Source organism: Triticum urartu, chromosome 3 (genome assembly GCF_003073215.2).
Source record: "Triticum urartu cultivar G1812 chromosome 3, Tu2.1, whole genome shotgun sequence".
In the NCBI taxonomy this organism is placed as follows: domain Eukaryota; kingdom Viridiplantae; phylum Streptophyta; class Magnoliopsida; order Poales; family Poaceae; genus Triticum; species Triticum urartu.
In genome coordinates, this window is record NC_053024.1 from 612,109,671 (window position 1) to 612,135,016 (window position 25,346).

The following is a 25,346-nucleotide window of genomic DNA, read 5'->3' on the forward strand; positions in this document are numbered from 1 at the left end:
GTGAAGGGCATTATTGCATGGACCAAAAATACTCCAATGGGTCCAATCTCCTGGACTTAAGGGTTTGGTAGGCTGGTCTATAAGCAGGAGAAAAATCAAGGGTAATATGGCAAGATAAAACATGGTTGCAGTACAAAACACCAAACTGGACCAAAATGAAGATGAGGATGATTGCTCAAATTTTTCAAAGAACACCAATGGGTTTTTGCATAAAGTTGAATTATACACTACTACTAACATCCCCCAATTTTGGTGGAATTTTTAAAGAAATATTTAAATAGGTTGTAGTGCAAATGGAACTCTAAAACTTATGAAAAAAATCATTTTTTAAAGAAATAAAGCTCAGGAAAATAATTGTAGAAATAATTCCACTGATAAAAAGAAATGGTCTTGGGAAGATATACAAGTCCAACAATATTTTTTAAAGGTTTCCACCTAGAAGGAAAGAAACTAAAAAATTCAGAGGGATAGAGTGATCTGAAATTAAAAGATAAAACCAGGAAATAAAAAAAATTCCTGGCAAAATTTTAATTAATAAATCAAGGTCAAAATTTTGGGGTATTACAATCCCGGTGACCAGGCATTTTCTCGTGAGTGAGGAGCGGAGTCCACTCCTCTTGAGAATAACCCGCCTAGCATGGAAGATACAGACAACCCTAGTTGACACATGATCTATTCGAGCATACAAAACAGAATTTCATTTGAAGGTTTAGAGTTTGGCACATACAAATTTACATGGAACGGCAGGTAGATACCGCATATAGGAAGGTACGGTGGACTCATATGGAATAACTTTTGGGGTTTATGGAATTGGATGCAGAAGCAGTATTCCCGCTTAGTACAAGTGAAGGCTAGAAAGAGACTGGGAAGTGACCAGCTAGAGAGCGACAACATTCATGAACATGCATTAAAATTAATCAGCACTGAATGCAAGCATGAGTAGGATATAATTCACCATGAACATAAATATCGTAGATGCTTTTCAACTACATGCGTGAACATGTGCCAAGTCAAGCCACTCGAATCGTTCGAAGGAGGATACCACCTATCATACCACATCACAACCATTTTAATAGCATGTTGGCACGCAAGGTAAACCATTATAAACTCCTAGCATATTAAGCATGGCATGAGCAACTATAATCTCTAATTGTCATTGCAAACATGTTTCATACATAATAGTCTGAATCAGGAATGATGAACTAATCATATTTAAAAAAACAAGAGAGGTTGAGTTCATACCAGCTTCTCTCATCTCAACCAGTCCATCATATATCGTCATTATTGCCTTTCACTTGCACAACTGAATAGTGTGGATAATAATAATAATAGTGCACGTGCATTGCACTAAGCTGGAATCTGCAAGCATTCAATTCAAGGGAGAAGACAAGGTAATATGGGCTCTTTGTTAGATCAACAATAATGCATATGAGATCCACTCAACATTTTCATCATGGTCTTCTCCTCTTGGCCCCCCAAAGAAAAAGAAAAGAAACAAAACTATTTACACAGGAATGCTCCCAATCAAGCAACATAAGAACGAGAAATCTTTTTTGGGTTTTCTTTTTAATTACTACTACTACAGGCATGGAAAGTAAACTAGCTAAAAGCTACAACTAATTTTTTGTTTTTCTTAAGGTTTTTCAAACACACAAGAAGAACGCTTAAAAAGAAAATAAACTAGCATGGATATTACAATGAAAAAGTATGAGCACCGACAACTGGCATGAGTATGTGAACATGAATGTAATGTCGGTGAGAAATACGTACTCCCCCAAGCTTAGGCTTTTGGCCTAAGTTGGTCTATGCCCACGGATCAAAGTTGTTATTATGGATAAAAACATCATAAATAACAGTAAGAAAACATGAGGCAAAATGGACGTATCACTATGCAGAGTGTTTCCGCAGTAACAAGACAACCCTTAGCCGACGTCTCGGTGCCCGGAGGTGATTGTGTTAGCGGAAACAAGGCAATCAGATATGCGGGCTTTATAACTTTAGCTTAGTCATAGGAGCTTCAAGTTGGGAGGCTAGTTACTAGCCCTAGGTTAGTGTTCAGCGTCAGTCAAGGTCAAGCCGTTAACACTTCGGCCAATGTTATGAACGGCCCGTCATTTATCACGGGTGACCTCCATCGATCTTATAGTTTAACACAATCATCGGATCGCTGACCAGTTTACGCTTATTGTGACAGTCAGTTTTCGGCTTTCTCCACTGAGGCGCTTAACCGTGCGAGCTGGAAGCACAATTGCAGTGGTTCTCCCTTTCCACACCGAGCCAAACAAGCGAAACATAGGAGGCAAGCACAGGAGCCGGGCAATCCAACTGTTGACTGAAGACACAATTCAAAACGGATGCATATAAAGCAATGTCTGCGGATGCTTTACCGAGTACTCCATGGGGTACCTTGGTTTTGGTGGTTCGGCTGTAGTCTCAGCCCCCCGTTAATATTGCCAATGCTTGAAATGCGTTTGGCATTGCACTTCTCAGGAACTAGTCCCGATATGGCGTGCATTTTGTCCACACTGAGGTGTAGTTTGTCGAGAAAGATATCGACCTGTGGGTCAGAAAAGATCTCCCGAGTTGAATTAGAATGCAGGGCACCTCGGTCATGAGGATGTCCCGCTTCCTGAAAGAAAAACATACAAATAGCTAAACAAGTAACATAAGCTCAAAATCCAAAGAACTTATGTAAAAGCTTGACGTCCGAACTAATCAAGTCATTTGGTGCCTATCCGAAAATTGGTCTTAAAATTTTTGTGCTTCTGTCGTGCATTAATATGACACATCCGATCTCAAGACTTCAATCGGGCCAGCCTACGGCTGCAACCTCCTATCCCGAAGGCGGAGTACTTCTCATTATGCCATTTTAGCGAACTAAAAGCGTCTTTGAGAGAGAAACTAGGATCGCCGGCTATTGACCACACACTCACATCGAAAAAGGAGTGATAGAAAAAGACTTGCAACGACTAAGAAGAAATAATTTATCATAAAACGACTCATCTAAATTTAAGAGCCCCCAGTTAACTTGGGTAGAGAAATGTTTTTAAGAAATAACATTTTTAACAAACTAAGTTTTTTGTTTAACACAAATATAATGCTTGGTCAAACCGAACAAAAATTAAACATTAAAAAAATTGAGCATGAAAGCGACTTAGCTAGTTAATGTACTCGGTATAGATGATGCGGTCCGAGCTTACGGCGGGATGAGGTCCCAACGCCCAAGCCGGTCCCGAGGTGACGGAGTGAAGAGCTGTGCACTCCAAAGTGGCGATATAGCACGACCAATGCAGGCTGGCAATGTGACACCGAAGTCCCCGGTGTGGGTTAATGAAGTGATGACGAAGCCCCCGGTCCAGCCGAGGTGACGTGGTACGTTGGTACGCTGAGGTGACAACACTGCCCGACCCGGATCATTTACTTGTGCACAGAAAATAGTGCAAGCCGGAGATAATAGTAATAATAATAAATTAAAAAAATTTGTTGCATAATTAATAATTTATGCAAAGTGAGTAATAAAAGAAATATGGCCCGTGTGTCGAACACCCGATGAGGTAGAGCTCTTTCAGCGATGCTGAAGTCCCCGAGGCAATAGAACATGTCGGTATGGCAATTCGACCCACAAGGTGATCATGCGGGCCGATTTATGCCGATTGGGACGATGACGTCGGCTTGCCGAAGAGACCGCGTGACGCAGTCGAAGTCGATAACCTACACATATAACATAGAGCAGTCCAAAAAATAATAATATAAATACATATAAAAAATCCTCGCATAATTAATTTACGCAAAATATTTTTTAAACAGATGTGGCCTGGCGTCGAAGCTAATGTTGATGCGGGGCATCGGTGTGACAAAGCCTGAATTCACAGGGCGATCCGAGTCCCTGATGAGGCGTTCGCCGAACTGCGGATGGGAAACTGACCGAACCATCATGCAACCATCGTTAATGCGGCAACCATTTGATAGTCCTGTGTACAGAAGATGGAACAAACCAGAGTAATAATTTCTCAGGAAAAATAAACCCAAGCAAGCAAAAATTACTAGGATTAATAGCTCCTAGTTTATTTGTTGTAGCCATACGAAGAGACACATGTGGGTGCTCATGGATTTGCATCTAGGAATAGTACTAGTACCAGTGCGCTAGCTCCATGGTGTCCTCGGGCTGAGCATCGCTGGTCGGACTGCATTTTCTTTTTCCTTGGGTTTGGCCCATGTATAGCAAATCTAGTTGGCTACCTACATTTGCACCTCATCTGGAACCCTTCGGCTAGGACGACGACATCAGCTTGAGGAGTCGACGGCATGGTGCGGCCACTGTTAATGCTAGGATGCCAGATCGTTGAGATATGTTGGCCGCAGTAGTCTACATACAGAAAAGAAAGCACACCAGCAAAAAGGATATACTCTGGACCAATAATCCATACAGAGTAATTAACTGGAACCATGGCACCTAATGATTCATCTGCTAACAGGTATAGCGGATTTGGAGCCGACAGCATCACGTAAGCACACATCAAGTCAAACCGGACTAGCACACGTGAAATGTACACGTAGAGACAACTACCCAAAAGTGTAGCCTCCCTCCAAGCATATAATTTAATATGGTAAATAACAAAGTAGAGGAAGGAAAGATGGAATCCATGTCGGTTAGAATCCATGTCGGCCAACCCACCTTTACATAGCAAATCCTCCAAAACTAGGCTATTGCGTGCTTCTTCTAACCCACCATGGCCATGCAAGTGTAGTTCGTCGTCATCGGTTAGGTCTGCTACTAGTAGCTCCATAACAGCTCGGATCTGTCGTACCGCGGATCGTTGGGCATGACCGCTAGAAGTTTTTTTGATTTTGATCTAGCACTGCGAACAAATAGTACGAGGCGACAACAATAATCTATAGAAAAGATAATTTACATAGAATAGATCTGACTGAAAATATATCACCTGATCATCCCATCGATCCATGGCTATCACCCAACAGGCTCTCAATGAAAGCACCAATGTCGGTGTCAAATACGGCATATCTCATAGTAGGGGTCCTAAGCTAGGCGTCTTGGAACGATGGTAACATGGACACAGGATTTTACCCAGGTTCGGGCTCTCTTGAAGAGATAATACCATACGTCCTGATTTTGATTGTATTCATATAGGGTGTAGTACAGAGTACATGTATCTACCACGCGATTGATCTAATGAATATGGGATTATCTATTGACTAGCCTGGCCTTGGTTTATATAACACACTGGAGGCCTAGGGTTTAGGAGAGTCCTTGTCCTGGTCGCCAAGTCCTTGTGGAATCTCCCTTGTATGCGGCATGGGTTGCCCGAACTGGCCCAATAGTGAACCGCCATGGGGGTCCTCGGCCTAACCCACTGGTCGGGAGACGACGTGGTGAGTACCCCCTTGTCCAGGACACTGTCAACTATACCACCCCACTCCGAAAATAGGTAACTCTACTATCAACACCACAAATGTCATTGTAGTTGCACCAAACACATAAAATTCCCAGAATGCAAGTCTTGCTCATCCTCCTACCAACACAACTATGGAAGCTGAATGGAAGGTCACCGTTCACCAGATGCAGTTGTTGCAGCGCTGCGACAGGGCATTACCCTTATTGGTGTTGACGTTCATCATAGACTATTCAATCATCTTCTCTAACAGATGTGAAAGAAATCATGACCACACGTGTTACCATCTACACGCACACATTAACTGTTTTAATACTTGGCAATTAGGTTGTTGCAAGCAATTGGCAAATGGTGGTAAGTGTAGGATGGTTTTTTTCCTAGAAAAGGAGGATCACCCTTGGACTCCAATGCACATAGCTCAAGAGTATGAGGGTTGATGATCGCCGTCACAGTTGGCCAACCAAGGAGAACAACTAAAGGCTAGTCAGACTCTCAAGAAGCGAGCCATGATGGTGGGGATAGGATATTGACTTCTTCAGCATTGCAATGGGTGACTACCGTCAAGTCTCACGGGATCCCACGTAACCATTGATTTGAATAACACAAATTTCACTAGATGTAAACATTACTTAAATGCTTAAATTTCACTGACGCAGCAAAGTGTGCCTACGTGAGTAATGTGTGTCAGCTCCACTTCTTCATAAGCAAACAAAGGAGAAGACTCCTACACACACATCCGAAATGCACCACACACATAGCATCGCATCATAGTAAAGCACGAGCGCACATCAAAATATTGCTAATTTTCTTTTGTTCCATCTGTCTAAAGTTTCTAACAAACCCATCATTAGCTATAAATAGTAATAACAAAGCAAGTTCACTTGCTTGACTAGATAAACACTGACATTTGGGTTGTTCTGGGTTTTAGGTATTACTAATAAATTGCTATACCACCCCCCTTCAAAAAGAAAAGGTAACTACTAAATTTTCATTGTAGTTGCATCAAACACACAAAATGGCCAGAATGCAGCTCCTCCTCATCCTCCTACCAACACAACAATGGAAGCAAAATGGCGTGTCACAATTCTCTAGAAACAGCTGTCGCAATGCCGCAATAGGGCACCACCCTTCTTGGTGTTGACATTCTCCTTGGACTCTTTCATCATCTTCAACATCGGATGCAAAAAAATCACGACCACATGGTGTTACCATAAACACACACCCGTTTACTATTTTAAGACTTGGCTATTGGGTTGTTGCAAGCAATTAGAAAACGATGGTAATTGCATGAGGGTTTTTTTCTTAGAAAAGGAGGATCACTCCTAGCCTCTGATGCACTATGTGACTAAACTCAAGTCGTGTGTCATCTCCACTTCTTCAGAAGATAACAAAGGCAAAGACACCAACATAAACCGAAAATGGACCACACACATAGCATCACATCGTATTAAAGCGCGAGTACACAAGACGTAGAATATCTAGTCCCGACCTCATATCCTCTCTAGGTTCAAACTTTGACAAATGTTTTCATGCTTGCAAATTTCATCCCAAAATAACATTCACGAAAGTCATGCCAAAAAATTGAATGTTATTTCGGGATGAAATTTACAAGCAGTGAGAACATTTGTCAAAGTTTACACCAAAAAAAATCAGAGTTTATTGACGTATTTTCATTTTGTTTAATTTACCGTTCATCCTGGGCTCAATTAAGCTCAGAAGTAGAAGGGGACTTTCGGAGTACACATCAACATATTGCTAATTTTTTTCCATTTGTTTGAAGTTTTTCTCACAAACCCATCATCACCTACAAACAGTAACAACAACACAAGTTCACTTGCTTGACTAGATAAATGTTGATATTTGGGTCTTTATGGATTTTAGGTACCACTAGTAAATTAATATATCATCCCTCTTTGCAAAGAAAACGTAACTGCTATCATCACCACCATTGTTGTTGTAGTTGCATCAAACACACAAGACAACCAGATTCAAGGCTATGGAAGTTGAATGGTGGGTCACTGTTCACCAGATGCAACTACCGCAACAGGGCGACACCCTTCTTGGCATTGATGTTCTCCTTTGACTGTTCCATCTTCTTCACCATCTGTAAAAATATCTCGGCCATAGGGTATTACCATCAACACACACATTAACTGTTTTCAGACTTGGCAATTAGGTTCTTGCAAGTAATTCGCAAATGTTGGTAAGTGTAGGAGGATTTTTCTGAGAAAAAGAGGATCACCGTTGGCCTCCGATGCATAGTCGTAAGAGTATGAAGGTTGATGATCGACATCATGGTTGGCCAACCGGGAAGCGCAACTCAAGGCTATCCGGACCGTCAAGCAGTGAGCCACGATGGAGGGGAAAGGGAATCGACTACCCAAGTGTTGCGAACGGGGATCATCGTCAAGTCTCATGGGATCCCATGTGACCACTTATTTGAATAGCTCAAATTTCACTGGATTTAAAAACTATTTGAATGGCTCAAATTTCACCGATGCGAAAAAGTGTGCCTACGTGACTAAACTCAACTCGTGTGTCATCTCCAAATCTTCAAAAAAGAAGAAAGGCGATGACCCCATCAGAAATGGACCACACACATTGCATCACATCATATTAAAGTGCTAGTACACATAAACATATTGCTAACTTTCTTTTGTTCCATTTTCCTGAAATTTCTGACAAACCTACATACCTATAAACAGTAACAACAACATATGTTCACTTGCTTGACCAGAAAAACACTGCATTTGGGTCCTTATGGGTGTTAGGTACTGTTGAAGAACGTAGTAATTTCAAAAAATTTCCAACGCACACGCAAGATCATGGTGATGCATAGCAACGAGAGGGGAGAGTGTGATCTACATACCCTTGTAGATCGACAACGGAAGCGTTTGGTTGATGTAGTCGTACGTCTCCACGGCCCGACCGATCAAGCACCGAAACTACGGCACCTCCGAGTTCTAGCACACGTTCAGCTCGATGACAATCCCCGAACTCCGATCCAGCAAAGTGTCGGGGAAGAGTTCCGTCAGCATGACGGCGTGGTGACGATCTTGATGTACTACCATCGCAGGGCTTCGCCTAAGCACCGCTACAATATTATCGAGGACTATGGTGGAAGGGGCACCGCTCACGGCTAAGAATATGATCACGTGGATCAACTTGTGCGTCTAGGGGTGCCCCCTGCCCCCATATATAAAGGAGCAAGGTGAGGAGGCCGGCCGGCCCTATAGGCGCGCCAAGGAGGAGTCCTCCTCCTAGTAGGAGTAGGACTCCTACTAGGAGGGGGAAGGAAGTGTGGAGGGAGAGGGAAAGGGGGGCGCCGCCCCCCTCTCCTAGTCCAATTCGGACTAGGGGGAGGAGGAGCGCGGCCCACCTTTGGCTGCCCCTCTCTCTCTCTCCACTAAGGCCCACATGGCCCATTACTTCTCCCGGGGGGGTTCCTGTAACCCTCCGGCTCTCCGGTTTTCTCCGAAATCACCCGAAACACTTCCAGTGTCCGAATATAGCCGTCCAATATATCAATCTTTATGTCTCGACCATTTCGAGACTCCTCGTCATGTCCGTGATCACATCCGGGACTCCGAACTAACTTCGGTACATCAAAACTCATAAACTCCTTCGGTACATCAAAACTCATAAACTCATAATATAACTGTCATCGAAACCTTAAGCATGCGGACCCTACGGGTTCGAGAAAAATGTAGACATGACCGAGACACGTCTCCGGTCAATAACCAATAGCGGAACCTGGATGCTCATATTGGCTCCTACATATTCTACGAAGATCTTTATCGGTCAGACCGCATAACAACATACGTTGTTCCCTTTGTCATCGGTATGTTACTTGCCCGAGATTCGATGTCGGTATCTCAATACCTAGTTCAATCTCGTTACTGGCAAGTCTCTTTACTCGTTTCGTAATACATCATCTCGCAACTAACTCATTAGTTGCAATGCTTGCAAGGCTTATGTGATGTGCATTACCGAGAGGGCCCAGAGATACCTCTCCGACAATCGGAGTGACAAATCCTAATCTCGAAATACGCCAACCCAACATGTACCTTTGGAGACACCTGTAGAGCACCTTTATAATCACCCATTTATGTTGTGACGTTTGGTAGCACACAAAGTGTTCCTTCGGCAAACGGGAGTTGCATAATCTCATAGTCATAGGAACATGTATAAGTCATGAAGAAAGCAATAGCAACATACTAAACGATCGGGTGCTAAGCTAATGGAATGGGTCATGTCAATCAGATCATTCACCTAATGATGTGATCCCGTTAATCAAATAACAACTCCTTATTCATGGTTAGGAAACATAACCATATTTGATTAACGAGCTAGTCAAGTAGAGGCATACTAGTGACACTCTGTTTGTCTATGTATTCACACATGTATTATGTTTCCGGTTAATACAATTCTAGCATGAATAATAAACATTTATCATGATATAAGGAAATAAATAATAACTTTATTATTGCCTCTAGGGCATATTTCCTTCAGTCTCCCACTTGCACTAGAGTCAATAATCTAGATTACCAAGTAATGATTCTAACACCCATGGAGCCTTGGTGCTGATCATGGTTTGCTCGTGGTAGAGGCTTAGTCAACGGGTCTGCAACATTCAGATCCATATGTATCTTGCAAATCTCTATGTCTCCCACCTGGACTAGATCCCGGATGGAATTGAAGCGTCTCTTGATGTGCTTGGTTCTCTTGTGAAACCTGGATTCCTTTGCCATGGCAATTGCACCAGTATTGTCACAAAAGATTTTCATTGGACCCGATGCACTAGGTATGACACCTAGATCGGATATGAACTCCTTCATCCAGACTCCTTCATTTGCTGCTTCCGAAGCAGCTATGTACTCCGCTTCACATGTAGATCCCGCTACAACGCTTTGTTTAGAACTGCACCAACTGACAACTCCACCGTTTAATGTAAACACATACCCGGTTTGCGATTTAGAATCGTCCGGATCAGTGTCAAAGCTTGCATCAACGTAACCTTTTACCATGAGCTCTTTGTCACCTCCATATATGAGAAACATATCCTTGGTCCTTTTCAGGTATTTCAGGATGTTCTTGACCGCTGTCCAGTGATCCACTCCTGGATTACTTTGGTACCTCCCTGCTAGACTTATAGCAAGGCACACGTCAGGTCTGGTACACAGCATTGCATACATGATAGAGCCTATGGCTGAAGCATAGGGAACATCTTTCATTTTCTCTCTATCTTCTGCAGTGGTCGGGCATTGAGTCTTACTCAACTTCACACCTTGTAACACAGGCAAGGACCCTTTCTTTGATTGATCCATTTTGAACTTCTTCAAAACTTTGTCAAGGTATGTGGTTTGTGAAAGTCCAATTAAGCGTCTTGATCTATCTCTATAGATCTTAATGCCTAATATGTAAGCAGCTTCACCGAGGTCTTTCATTGAAAAACTCTTATTCAAGTATCCCTTTATGCTATCCAGAAATTCTATATCATTTCCAATTAGTAATATGTCATCCACATATAATATCAGAAATGCTATAGAGCTCCCACTCACTTTCTTGTAAATACAGGCTTCTCCAAAAGTCTATATAAAACCAAATGCTTTGATCACACTATCAAAGCGTTTATTCCAACTCCGAGAGGCTTGCACCAGTCCATAAATGGATCGCTGGAGCTTGCACACTTTGTTAGCTCCCTTTGGATAGACAAAACCTTCTGGTTGCATCATATACAACTCTTCTTCCAGAAATCCATTCAGGAATGCAGTTTTGACATCCATCTGCCAAATTTCATAATCATAAAATGCGGCAATTGCTAACATGATTCGGACAGACTTAAGCATCGCTACGGGTGAGAAGGTCTCATCGTAGTCAATCCCTTGAACTTGTCGAAAACCTTTTGCGACAAGTCGAGCTTTGTAGACAGTAATATTACCGTCAGTGTCAGTCTTCTTGAAGATCCATTTATTCTCAATTGCTTGCCGATCATCGGGCAAGTCAACCAAAGTCCATACTTTGTTCTCATACATGGATCCCATCTCAGATTTCATGGCTTCAAGCCATTTTGCGGAGTCTGGGCTCACCATCGCTTCTTCATAGTTCGTAGGCTCATCATGATCTAGTAGCATGACTTCCAGAACAGGATTTCCGTACCACTCTGGTGCGGATCTCACTCTGGTTGATCTACGAGGTTCAGTAGTATCTTGTTCTGAAGTTTCATGATCATCATCATTAGCTTCCTCACTAACTGGTGTAGGTGTTACAGAAACAGTTTTCTGTGATGCACTACTTTCCAATAAGGGAGCAGGTACAGTTACCTCGTCAAGTTCTACTTTCCTCCCACTCACTTCTTTCGAGAGAAACTCCTTCTCTAGAAAGTTTCCGAACTTAGCAACAAAAGTCTTGCCTTCGGATCTGTGATAGAAGGTGTATCCAATAGTCTCCTTTGGATATCCTATGAAGACACATTTCTCCAATTTGGGTTCGAGCTTATCAGGTTGAAGCTTTTTCACATAAGCATCGCAGCCCCAAACTTTCAGAAACGACAACTTTGGTTTCTTGCCAAACCACAGTTCATAAGGCGTCGTCTCAACGGATTTTGATGGTGCCCTATTTAACGTGAATGCGTCCATCTCTAGAGCGTATCCCCAAAATGATAGCGGTAAATCAGTAAGAGACATCATAGATCGCACCATATCTAGTAAAGTATGATTACGACGTTCGGACACACCATTACGCTGTGGTGTTCCGGGTGGCGTGAGTTGCGAAACTATTCCACAATTTTTCAAATGTACACCAAACTCGTAACTCAAATATTCTCCTCCACGATCAGATCGTAGGAATTTTATTTTCTTGTTACGATGATTTTCTACTTCACTATGAAATTCTTTGAACTTTTCAAATGTTTCAGACTTGTGTTTCATTAAGTAGATATACCCATATCTTCTTAAGTCATCTGTGAAGGTGAGAAAAATAACGATATCCGCCACGAGCCTCAATATTCATCGGACCACATACATCTGTATGTATGATTTCCAACAAATCTGTTGCTCTCTCCATAGTACCGGAGAACGGTGTTTTAGTCATCTTGCCCATGAGGCATGGTTCGCAAGTACCAAGTGATTCATAATCAAGTGGTTCCAAAAGTCCATAAGTATGGAGTTTCTTCATGTGTTTTACACCGATATGACCTAAACGGCAGTGCCACAAATAAGTTGCACTATCATTATCAACTCTGCATCTTTTGGCTTCAACACTATGAATATGTGTGTCACTACTATCGAGATTCAATAAAAATAGACCACTCTTTAAGTGTGCATGACCATAAAAGATATTACTCATATAAATAGAACAACCATTATTCTCAGATTTAAATGAATAACCATCTCGCATCAAACAAGATCCAGATATAATGTTCATGCTTAACGCTGGCACCAAATAACAATTATTTAGGTCTAATATTAATCCCGAAGGTAGATGTAGAGGTAGCGTGCCGACTGCGATCACATCGACTTTGGAACCATTTCCCACACGCATCGTCACCTCGTCCTTAACCAATCTTCGCTTAATCCGTAGTCCCTGTTTCGAGTTGCAAATATTAGCAACAGAACCAGTATCAAATACCCAGGTGCTACTGCGAGCATTAGTAAGGTACACATCAATAACATGTATATCACATATACCTTTGTTCACTTTGCCATCCTTCTTATCCGCCAAATACTTGGGGCAGTTCCGCTTCCAGTGACCAGTCTGCTTGTAGTAGAAGCACTCAGTTTCAGGCTTAGGTCCAGGTTTGGGTTTCTTCTCTTGAGTAGCAACTTGCTTGCCGTTCTTTTTGAAGTTCCCCTTCTTCTTCCCTTTGCCCTTTTTCTTGAAACTAGTGGTCTTGTTGACCATCAACACTTGATGCTCCTTCTTGATTTCTACCTCCGCAGCTTTCAGCATTGCGAAGAGCTCGGGAATAGTCTTATTCATCCCTTGCATATTATAGTTCATCATGAAGCTCTTGTAGCTTGGTGGCAGTGATTGGAGAATTCTGTCAATGACGCAATCATCTGGAAGATTAACTCCCAATTGAATCAAGTGATTATTATACCCAGACATTTTGAGTATATGCTCACTGACAGAACTGTTCTCTTCCATCTTGCAGCTATAGAACTTATTGGAGACTTCATATCTCTCAATCCGGGCATTTGCTTGAAATATTAACTTCAACTCCTGAAACATCTCATATGCTCCATGACGTTCAAAACGTCGTTGAAGTCCCGATTCTAAGCCGTAAAGCATGGCACACTGAACTATCGAGTAGTCATCAGCTTTGCTCTGCCAGACGTTCATAACATCTGGTGTTGCTCCAGCAGCAGGCCTGGCACCCAGCGGTGCTTCCAGGACGTATTCTGTGCAGCAATGAGGATAATCCTCAAGTTACGGACCCAGTCCGTGTAATTGCTACCATCATCTTTCAACTTTGCTTTCTCAAGGAACGCATTAAAATTCAACAGAACAACAGCACGAGCCATCTATCTACAATCAAGCATAAACAAGCAAGATACTATCAGGTACTAAGTTTCATGATAAATTTAGGTTCAATTAATTTTCTTAAAGAACTCCCACTTAGATAGACATCCCTCTAATCCTCTAAGTGATTACGTGATCCAAATCAACTAAACCATGTCCGATCATCACGTGAGATGGAGTAGTTTCATTGGTGAACATCACTATGTTGATCATATCTACTATATGATTCACGCTCGACCTTTCGGTCTCCGTGTTCCGAGGCCATATCTGTATATGCTTGGCTCATCAAGTATAACCTGAGTATTCCGCGTGTGCAACTGTTTTGGACCCGTTGTATTTGAACGTAGAGCCTATCACACCCGATCATCACGTGGTGTCTCAGCACGAAGAACTTTCGCAATGGTGCATACTCAGGGAGAACACTTCTTGATAATTAGTGAGAGATCATCTTATAATGCTACCGTCAATCAAAGCAAGATAAGATGCATAAAAGATAAACATCACATGCAATCAATATAAGTGATATGATATGGCCATCATCATCTTGTGCTTGTGATCTCCATCGAAGCACCGTCGTGATCACCATCGTCACCGGTGTGACACCTTGATCTCCATCGTAGCATCGTTGTCGTCACGCCAATCTTATGCTTCCACGACTATTGCTACCGCTTAGTGATAAAGTAAAGCATTACACACAGTCAAAAAAAAGTAAAGCATTACAACGCGATTGCATTGCATACAATAAAGCGACAACCATATGGCTCCAGCCAGTTGCTGATAACTCGGTTACAAAACATGATCATCTCATACAATAAAATTTAGCATCATGTCTTGACCATATCACATCACAACATGCCCTACAAAAACAAGTTAGACGTCCTCTACTTTGTTGTTGCAAGTTTTACGTGGCTGCTACGGGCTTAAGCAAGAACCAATCTTACCTACGCATCAAAACCACAACGATAGTTTGTCAAGTTGGTGTTGTTTTAACCTTCGCAAGGACCGGGCGTAGCCATACTCGGTTCAACTAAAGTTGGAGAAACTGTCAAACGCAAGCCACCTATGTGCAAAGCACGTCGGGAGAACCGGTCTCGCGTAAGCGTACGCGTAATGTCGGTCCGGGCCACTTCGTCCAACAATACTGCCGAACCAAAGTATGACATGCTGGTAAGCAGTATGACTTATATCGCCCACAACTCACTTGTGTTCTAATCGTGCATATAACATCAACATATAAAACCTAGGCTCTCATACCACTGTTGGAGAATGTAGTAATTTCAAAAAAATTCCAACGCACACGCAAGATCATGATGATGCATAGCAATGAGAGGGGAGAGTGTGATCTACGTACCCTTGTAGATCGACAACGGAAGTGTTTGGTTGATGTAGTCGTACGTCTCCACGGCTCGACCGATCAAGCATCGAAACTACGGCACCTCCGAGTTCTAGCACACGTTCAGCTCGATGACGATCCCCGGACTCCGATCTAGCAAAGTGTCAGGGAAGAGTTCCGTCAGCACGACGGCGTGGTGACGATCTTGATGTACTACCGTCGTAGGACTTCGCCTAAGCACCGCTACAATATTATCAAGGACTATGGTGGAAGGGGGCACCGCACATGGCTAAGAATATGATCACGTGGATCAACTTGTGTGTCTTGGGATGCCCCCTGCCCCCGTATATAGAGGAGCAAGGGGAGGAGGCCGGCCGGCCCTATAGGCGCGCCAAGGAGGAGTCCTCCTCCAAGTAGGAGTAGGACTCCTACTAGGGGGGGGAAGGAAGTGTGGAGGGAGAGGGAAAGGGGGGCGCCGCCCCCCCTCTCCTAGTCCAATTCGGACCAGGGGGAGGAGGCGCGCAGCCCACCTTTGGCTTCCCCTCTCTCTCTCCACTAAGGCCCATATGGCCCATTACTTCTCCCGGGGGGTTCCGGTAACCCTCCGGCTCTCTGGTTTTCTCCGAAATCACCCGGAACATTTCCGGTGTCCGAATATAGCCGTCCAATATATCAATCTTTATGTCTCGACCATTTCGAGACTCCTCGTCATGTCCATGATCACATCCGGGACTCCGAACTAACTTCGGTACATCAAAACTCATAAACTCATAATATAACTGTCATCGAAACCTTAAGCGTGCGGACCCTACGGGTTCGAAAACAATGTAGACATGACCGAGACACATCTCCGGTCAATAACCAATAGCGGAACCTGGATGCTCATATTGGCTCCTACATATTCTACGAAGATCTTTATCGGTCAGACCGCATAACAACATACGTTGTTCCTTTGTCATCGGATGTTACTTGCCCGAGATTCGATCGTCGGTATCTCAATACCTAGTTCAATCTCGTTACCGGCATGTCTCTTTACTCGTTTCGTAATACATCATCTCGCAACTAACTCATTAGTTGCAATGCTTGCAAGGCTTATGTGATGTGCATTACCGAGAGGGCCCAGAGATACCTCTCCGACAATCGGAGTGACAAATCCTAATCTCGAAATACGCCAACCCAACATGTACCTTTGGAGACACCTGTAGAGCACCTTTATAATCACCCATTTACGTTGTGATGTTTGGTAGCACACAAAGTGTTCCTCCGACAAACGGGAGTTGCATAATCTCATAGTCATAGGAACATGTATAAGTCATGAAGAAAGCAATAGCAACATACTAAACGATCGGGTGCTAAGCTAATGGAATGGGTCATGTCAATCAGATCATTCACCTAATGATGTGATCCCGTTAATCAAATAACAACTCCTTGTTCATGGTTAGGAAACATAACCATCTTTGATTAACGAGCTAGTCAAGTAGAGGCATACTAGTGACACTCTATTTGTCTATGTATTCACACATGTATTATGTTTCCGGTTAATACAATTCTAGCATGAATAATAAACATTTATCATGATTTAAGGAAATAAATAATAACTTTATTATTGCCTCTAGGGCATATTTCCTTCAGGTACTACTAGTAAATTACGATACCACCCTGCTCTAGAAAGGAAAGGTAACCATTATTCATTCTCATCCTCCTGCCAGCACGACTATGGAAGCTGAATGGTGGGTCACCTATAACCAGATGCAGCTACCGCAGCGCCGCGACAGGGCGCCACCCTTCTTGGCGTTCACATTTTCCTTGGACTGCTCCATCATCTTCTCCACTAGCTGTAAGAAATAAAAGATCCCAGCCACAAGGTGTTTTCATCAGCACACACACATTGACTGTTTGAAGACCTAGCATTTAGATTGTCACAAGAAATTGGCAAGTGATGGCGAGTGTAGGAGGACTGCCACATGATGGTGGGAAAATGTACATACCATTTGTTTCTTGGTCAGCAAAATCGTCTTCTGCAACAAAACGGTGAAACAGTTTAGTAACGGTAAGAACTGAAAAGACTAAGAAAACTGACTTTTCTCATGGTTTTCATTGGTAAGCAAATTCGTACCTCCTTAGTTTTCAGACGAGAGTTCTCCTCCTTGAGGTGGTTTAGTTCGGCTTCAAGCTCCTTGGTATAAGCCTGTCCGGTTAAGAAAGACAGAGAGTGTATGTGTCACCAACCTTGTTACCAGTCACCACCATTGCAGAAATGGCATTGCATAAAGCCAACAATTTTGGCAGCCAAGTAAGTACCTGCTTCCTACCACGCGATTGTGCGGCTGACTCACGGTTCTTGATCATGCGGTGGTTGCGGCGCTCGATGCTCCCCTCACAGTACTGATCCTCCGGAGCGCCGCGCTTCCACGCGCCGCTGTTCTCCATCATCGTTCTGTCGCCCATACAGTTCATCATGTCAACCTCCATCATGGTGCTCCTCCCGTCCGACGACCCTGGGCTCACGATACCCACCCCAACTTGACGAGGTGGTGGTGGCGGCACCACGACCATCCCTGCGTACCCGTTGGGGATGAACACCATGCCATCGCCCATCACCTAGAACATGCCGTTGGCCGGTGCAGGGTTCATCTGTCCATGGACCATGCCGACCGGCACAGGCACTTGGCTGCCAGTGCCAGATCCCCGGACCACACCAACCTTTTGACAAGAAATTGTTCTAGCGTCATCTCTCCAAGCGTCCCCCGCTGTTCATTCACCGCGACCCCACCACCATTCCCTGCCGGTGGTTCGACGGGAATCAATGGCGAGGGCTGCGTGGACTGAGGCTGGGAATGCACCGGGCGGGTCTCCCTATTGATCTCAGCCCACACCTACTCCACCATCTTCCGGCATAGCGGGGGAGGCAAGGAGAACGACTCCTGTCGAGCTAGGTTGCTTCCTCCTGCATCTTCGCCACCTCGGCCTCCATCAGCACCCACCACCGGAGCCACCTCCATGCCCACCAAGACACCACCGGTCGCCTCTTGGAACTCCTTGGCATTCCATATGTTGCTCATGAACTCGTCCATGTTCATGGACCCAAAGTTGTGCCCTGCCTCACACATAGAGTATTGTAGCTCGTCCAACGTTGGCGTGAAGATGGAAGACTGCCGTGCCGGTGCAACTGTCTGCTCCTCACCTTCGAGAACGCGCGGGCATGAGGTGACTTCTTCCTCGGAGAAATTCACGTCCTTGCTCATGTCCGACGCCATCCTATCTCTCCTCGCCACTTTGGTCTCGCTCTACCTACTCTTGCTTGTGGGTTCTGGTGTGTGGTCCAGTCTTGTGCCGCTCCCCCTATTTATAGCATGCAGCATGCAAGAGATAAGAATCAATTAAAGCATTAGATAGCTATTAAATTCATGTCATTGATGAAAAAGGTGGGCTATAGATAGATAGATAGATAGATAGATACATTAGTAGATAGTTCGTCTCATACTGGATAGATAGGGCACTGCCAAAGCGCCAAACGTGGCCACGAGTTAAGCCTGGTATATGAGACAAACTCGGGGGGTGTGCTGGTTCCATTCAATAGCTACCCGATGATGGTTGCCGCTGAGACGCCTCAGTACCAACGACTGAGCATTATGCACGTTAGCGTGGGAGATAAGTATATGAGTAAACCGCGTGTGGCCGTTTGCCACTGCCTACTACTGCCAAGATCGCCATTTCTAATTTGGTGGATGGATTAGTACAAGGAGTCTTATAGCATGATGCTCTTCAATTCATAGAGGTGACAAATGTGGTGTCATCAAAAATGGAAAAAATAGATAGGTGACAAAAGGTAAAGTCATTCTACACGCAAAAACAGCGAGACATGCATTTTTTTGGAGAAAGTGAGACATGCATGTTAAAATGCATGTCTACCTTTTATTTTTTGGCCTGGAGCCATGGATCATCTAGAGGGAATCTAGGCCCAGAATTTGTCATGCACTAGTGGGCCTCTAAGGACCACAACTACACCAATATAGTTAAAACAATTGTGGCATATACTGATCTCATACCCTTTTTTACGAGACATCTCATACTGACTCTTGTGTGTTCAACAAAAATGTGATACTAACTCTTGTGTGTTCCAGAAAAATGTCATATTGTCCCTTCAAGGAGTGGAAAATCAACAAAAAATTGGAGGATTAGAAAAACCGTAGGGGGTCAACAAGGGGGGTTCAGATAGAAATAATGGCTAGATGATACCAAGACGCATTTCTGCTTGCCCTAGCACTTCCACCAACCACTGCACAAACATGCATCATCTCGTGTCTCATGTTCCACTAACTCTACTTATTCACAAACACACCTTTACCAAACTAGAACCTGAAGACTGGGCCACTTTGCTTCCCAAATCGACAATAGTTTCATCATGTGGGGTCAGATCCCGCATCCTCCCACCCCACCCCTCCCCGACCAAACCTTAGCCCCCAAAATCCTTGTTGTGGCGAGCACACATATGAAATCAATGAATCATAATAACAAAAAATTAAAGTATGCTGGACCACCAAGGGTGGGAGGGGGGTCCAGATGGAAATAATGGCTAGAGGATACCAAGATGCATGTCCACCCGCCCAAGCACTTCCCCGAACCACCGCACAAACATGCATCATCTTGTGTCTCTTGTTCCCCTAACTCTACTAATTCACAAACACATGTTTACAAAACTAGAACATGAAGACCGAGCCACTCTGCTTCCCAATCGACAACAATTTCATCATGCGGGGTTAGATCCCGCATCCCCCCACCCCACCCCTCCCCGACCAAACCTTAGCCCTCGAAATCCTTGTCGAGGCACGAGCATACAGATGAAATCAATGAATCATAATATCAAAAATTAAAGTGCGCCTCACCACCTGACAGAAATTGAACTTGTATTCTCCCTTAAAACCACTTATATCCTAGATCGGCTTCGCAGATTTCGCAAAAATCTATCATTAATACAACGCACATCAAACATGTCTAAGATTAGGACGACGAGGAAAAGAGTGGGTGGATCCATGATTCCTACCTCGTATGAGTGCGAGAGCGGACGGATTCCGGCGAAGGCGATGCGGCGGCGAGCCAAACCGGCTAAAAACTCGAGGGCGAGGAGATCTGGTGTGGGTAAGAGGAGAGACAGTGCGTGTGGTGTAAATGCAGCTCATGGCAAGCCTGGTTTTAATGGGGAAAAGGTCGTGGTTCCCTAAAATAGTGAAACTGTGGACCCTAGTCCACCCACACCCCTATATCATCTCCTCCCTTCATTTTGTAACATATGGCTATCAATATGTCTCACCAAAAAGGATACAACACGGACGCTCTATGTCAGATCGCGCTATATTGCCAACATGTGTGGTCAATGCAACATCATTGCATTAGGCCAGGAGATTTGTGAGGGGATTGATTTTTTCTAAGAAAACCTATGCTTATTAGCCTCTAGCTAAATATTGTCTAGGAATTTTCTTGATGGTTGACGTGTTTGCACTATTTGAATTCACCTAGAGAGTCAAGGACCCTATGGCCAGATTGAAACCTTTGTTTGAAATTTGGGAGAAATAGAATCAACCCTACAAGGTTTAGGGAATAAATCAGAATCCCAATATAGGTTGAAAATTAAAATATTTATTTGGGCATAAGGCTATCCTAAATAAGACCCAGCTGATATTCAAGCGCTAATAAATTTTCCTAAATGATTGGAGGGGATTGGTTGGAATCAATTCAAAAATCAAATGGGGATTTTTATGAAAAGGGGCTTGCATTTATTTAGCAAGAGAGTGAATCCCATATGTCCAAATAATAGGCTTGACCTTCTGCCAAATTTTCCATTGGATTTCAAACATATTTGGGTTTAAACCAAATTGAAATTGAAGATGGAAAATAAAGTGCAGAAAACGTATGCTCAAAACAGCCAAATAAAATGTTGGCATAAATATTCATATTTGAAATTAGGGAAAGTTTTATTTGGATAGAAAAATCAAATCAAATTCAAATGAAAAGGCAAAGACAAAACAAAAAACAAAAAATGGAAAAATAAAAATGCCCAGCCGAGCAAGCTAGCCAGGCTAGCCCAGTTAAGCCAGCTACAACCCAACCCCACGCACACCCTCTCTCTCTCCCTAAGTTGCTGACCAGTGGGTCCCACTAGTCAGGGTCACCCCCAACCTCCAACTGCCCACGCGTGCACACCGACCATGATTTCCACCTCGCGCGCATACTGTCCATGCCAGCTCCTACCTCCATGTCCATTAAATAGCCCCAGACACTCTCACCACTTCCCCTCTACATCCCCCTCACAACGCCACCAGGCTCCTCGCCGGTGAACCCCCGAGCTCTGCGACTAACCTAGAAACTCCAGCGTCGATTCCGGTGAGTACAGTCACCCCGAGACCAACCACCGCCACCACTCGACTCCCCGCACAACGGTGGATCCCCTGGACATCTTTCGCGGTGACATGAACTTCCTCTATGCCCGACTTCGACGAAGCCTGAGCCTCGCTGCTGTTATGACCTCAACTCCAGCGACACCATGAGTGTCTTGCCCCACAACCTTCTCCATCGTGTTCACCTTGATCACGTGCGTCGTCTAATCCGTTTGGTTCATCATTAGGCACTCAATCTCGAGCACCGCTTCATCATCCGAACCCCCGCCGACGCAACCGAACTTCAGTGAGCTCGCCCCGCGAGTCTCCGTCACCCTCGAGGCCAGCCGATGCCACCTTCGATCTCCCCGAGCAACACCGAGCATGTTTGTGCCCTCTCCTACCCTGGAAACCCCCTGGAACTCCATATCTGACAACTCCCGAGCATAGCGCCCCCATGCGCCTGTTTTCTAGCGACTCTTCGGCGAGATTGTGGTGAACCACTGAAACACTAACCATTAGATCTAATTTGGACTGTTAGATTTTGATCGCACGCACCATAGCAGTCCACTTAAACCGAATCGGTATCAGCCAATAGGAAACTGCCACGCCACCCGCCTTATCCAAAACATTATCCACTCGAATTTCTCCTAAATTGAATTAAACGGTAGATTTTCAAAAAAAACCTAGAACTTCAAACACTCACAACTTTTTATCTGTAAATCCAAATTGACAAATTCTTTTGCAATATCATCCTCAATAAATACACTTTCACATAGTCCATTAATATTTAATTCAAATTCAAACAACATGAATTCAAATTTCAATAGGGTGTAACTTGCAATTTATAAATCCAAATGAATTGATTATTTTTGTAGAATGAACCTAGTGAAATATAGTTTGAAGTTAGCCATTGTAGTTCAATTTTAAAATAATTTAATATTGACATTAAATATATTTTAGCAGAAGCTATACTTCAAACAATATTTGAACCTAAAGAGCTTATTAGGGTAATTAAGTTCAGAAACTTAAAATGAACTTTAGCAAATGTTTTGGGGTTATTATTGACTTTAGGGATTTTAATTAATTTGAACCAAATTCAAACTAGATTGTTTATAACTTTGAAGCCTTAGGGTTAAATCTAATAGACTTTTGCAATACTAGTACAAATGCCTGTGCGTTGCAACGGGCCAAAAAATAGCAAAATCTGCTTTCTGCGTGCCATTGCACAACATTTCTTATATGCAATTCTAACTATCTCTTTTCGGAGTTTGAAGTGTGGATGTGAAGAAGCCACCTTAACATCCGTCATGTGATGAAAGAGTAGTTGTGCATGGAATAATTTGTCAATCGTCTTTTTACCTTTTGAGAGAACATGAATATTTAACTTTTAAAAAGTAACATTATTTATTTCTTTATCATTTTTATAAAAATGGGATTTTTTAAGATTCACATTTTAACACAAGACTTTTAAAAACAATTTTGATTTATTATTTTCAGAATATTTTTAAATGCAAACATTTCAAAAAAGGGTACATTTTTTAGAAATATTGAATATAAAAATGGTGAACACATTTTAAAATGTTCATATTTTTTGAAATAAAAAACAAGTAGAAACAGTCTTTCTCTTAAAAAACCACACGCTCTGTGTCCACACTAAAAAAAGAACGTTGGTATTTGGACCACGTAGTATAGAGTTGAGGAAGTCATAGTCATGTCCCTCGATGGCGCGTCCTTTCACTTATCACTATGACCGGGTGAAAGCGAAGTGGTGGATGTGTTCTAAGTAGGATAGACAGACGGTGAAATTGTTATATACAATTTAAAAGTTTAATAACTAATCAAACGGTTTTTTAGAATTTGCAAAAGATAATGAATGCAAAGGGATCTATAAGATGTTGAATACTTTTAGAGATAATGTTTTATTTTCATTATTTGGGCTTGGCCCAAACAAAACACTTCATGCACACACAAAAAACAAAAAAAATAATACAATACACACGCTCTTTCCCTAAAATACATGCACACACGAACTCATCTCACTTCCTCTCCCTATGGTCTAGTCTCCCTATTGCTTGAAGTGATAAGTGCTGCCGCCACCTGCTCGTTTCTCCTCGTCGTTCTCGGGATACAAAGCACTTTTGTCGCGTTCTTCCACCATGGCCATCAAACTATATTTTCTAGAACGAAACGGGCAACCGAACCGTTGCGGCTGTACCTGGTTGGACCGACGGTTCATCGATTTGTTCGTGACAAAAAATCCAAGTTATTAAAAATAACCTTAGATCAAAGAGTATACATAATATTCTATTTGAACATGAGTTAATATTGGATGTAATACAAACATAATCAAGCACACACCCATTTACTATTTTAAGACTTGGCTATTGGGTTGTTGCAAGCAATTGGCAAATGATAGTAATTGCATGAGGGTTTTTTTCTTAGAAAAGGAGGATCACTCCTGGACTCCGATGCACTATGTGACTAAACTCAACTCGTGTGTCATCTCCACTTCTTCAGAAGATAACAAAGGCCAAGACTCCAACATAAACCGGAAATGGACCACACACATAGCATCACATCATATTAAAGCGCGAGTACACAAGACGCAGAGTATCTAGCCCCGACCTCATATGCTCTCTAATGAACAGTAAAATCAAAAAATAAAAAATATAAATTATTCCAGGTTCAAACTTTGACAAATGTTTTCATGCTTGCAAATTTCATCCCGAAATAACATTTGCGAAAGTCATGCCAAAAAACTGAATGTTATTTCGGGATAAAATTTACAAGCACTGAGAACATTTGTCAACGTTTACACCCAAAAAATGCAGAGTTTATTGAAGTATTTTAATTTTGTTTAATTAACCGTTCATCCTGAGCTCAATTAAGCTCGGAAGTAGAAGGGGTCTTTCGGAGTACACATCAACATATTGCTATTTTTTCCATTTGTTTGAAGTTTTTCTCACAAACCCATCATCACCTACAAACAGTAACAACAACACAAGTTCACTTGCTTGACTAGATAAACACTGATATTTGGGTATTTATGGATTTTAGGTACCACTAGTAAATTAATATATCATCCCTCTTTGCAAAGAAAACGTAACTGCTATCATCACCACCATTGTTGTTGTAGTTGCATCAAACACACAAGACAACCAGATTCAAGTCCTCTTCCTCCTGCCAGCAAGGCTATGGAAGTTGAATGGTGGGTCACCGTTCACCAGATGCAACTACCGCAGAAGGGCGTCACCCTTCTTGGCATTGATGTTCTCCTTTGACTGTTCCATCTTCTTCACCATCTGTAAAAATTTCTCGGCCATAGGTTATTACCATCAACACACACATTAACTGTTTTCAGACTTGGCAATTAGGTTCTTGCAATCAACTAGCAAATGTTGGTAAGTGTAGGAGGATTTTTCTGAGAAAAAGTGGATTACTGTTGGACTCCGATGCATAGCCGTAAGAGTACGAAGGTTGATGATCGACATCATGGTTGGCCAACCGGGAAGCGCAACTCAAGGCTATTCGGACCCTCAAGCAGTGAGCCACGATGGAGGGGAAAGGGAATCGACTACCCAAGCTTTGCTAACGGGGACCACCGTCAAGTCTCATGTGATCCCATGTGACCACTTATTTGAATAGCTCAAATTTCACTGGATTTAAAAACTATTTGAATGGCTCAAATTTCACCGGTGCGAA

At 43.0% G+C, this 25,346-nt stretch overlaps 1 pseudogene; it reads right to left on the reverse strand.

The window, feature by feature from the left end:
* Window positions 1–16,906: 16,906 nt before the first annotated feature.
* On the reverse strand, window positions 16,907–18,605 carry LOC125548843 (annotated as a pseudogene).
* Window positions 18,606–25,346: the final 6,741 nt, after the last annotated feature.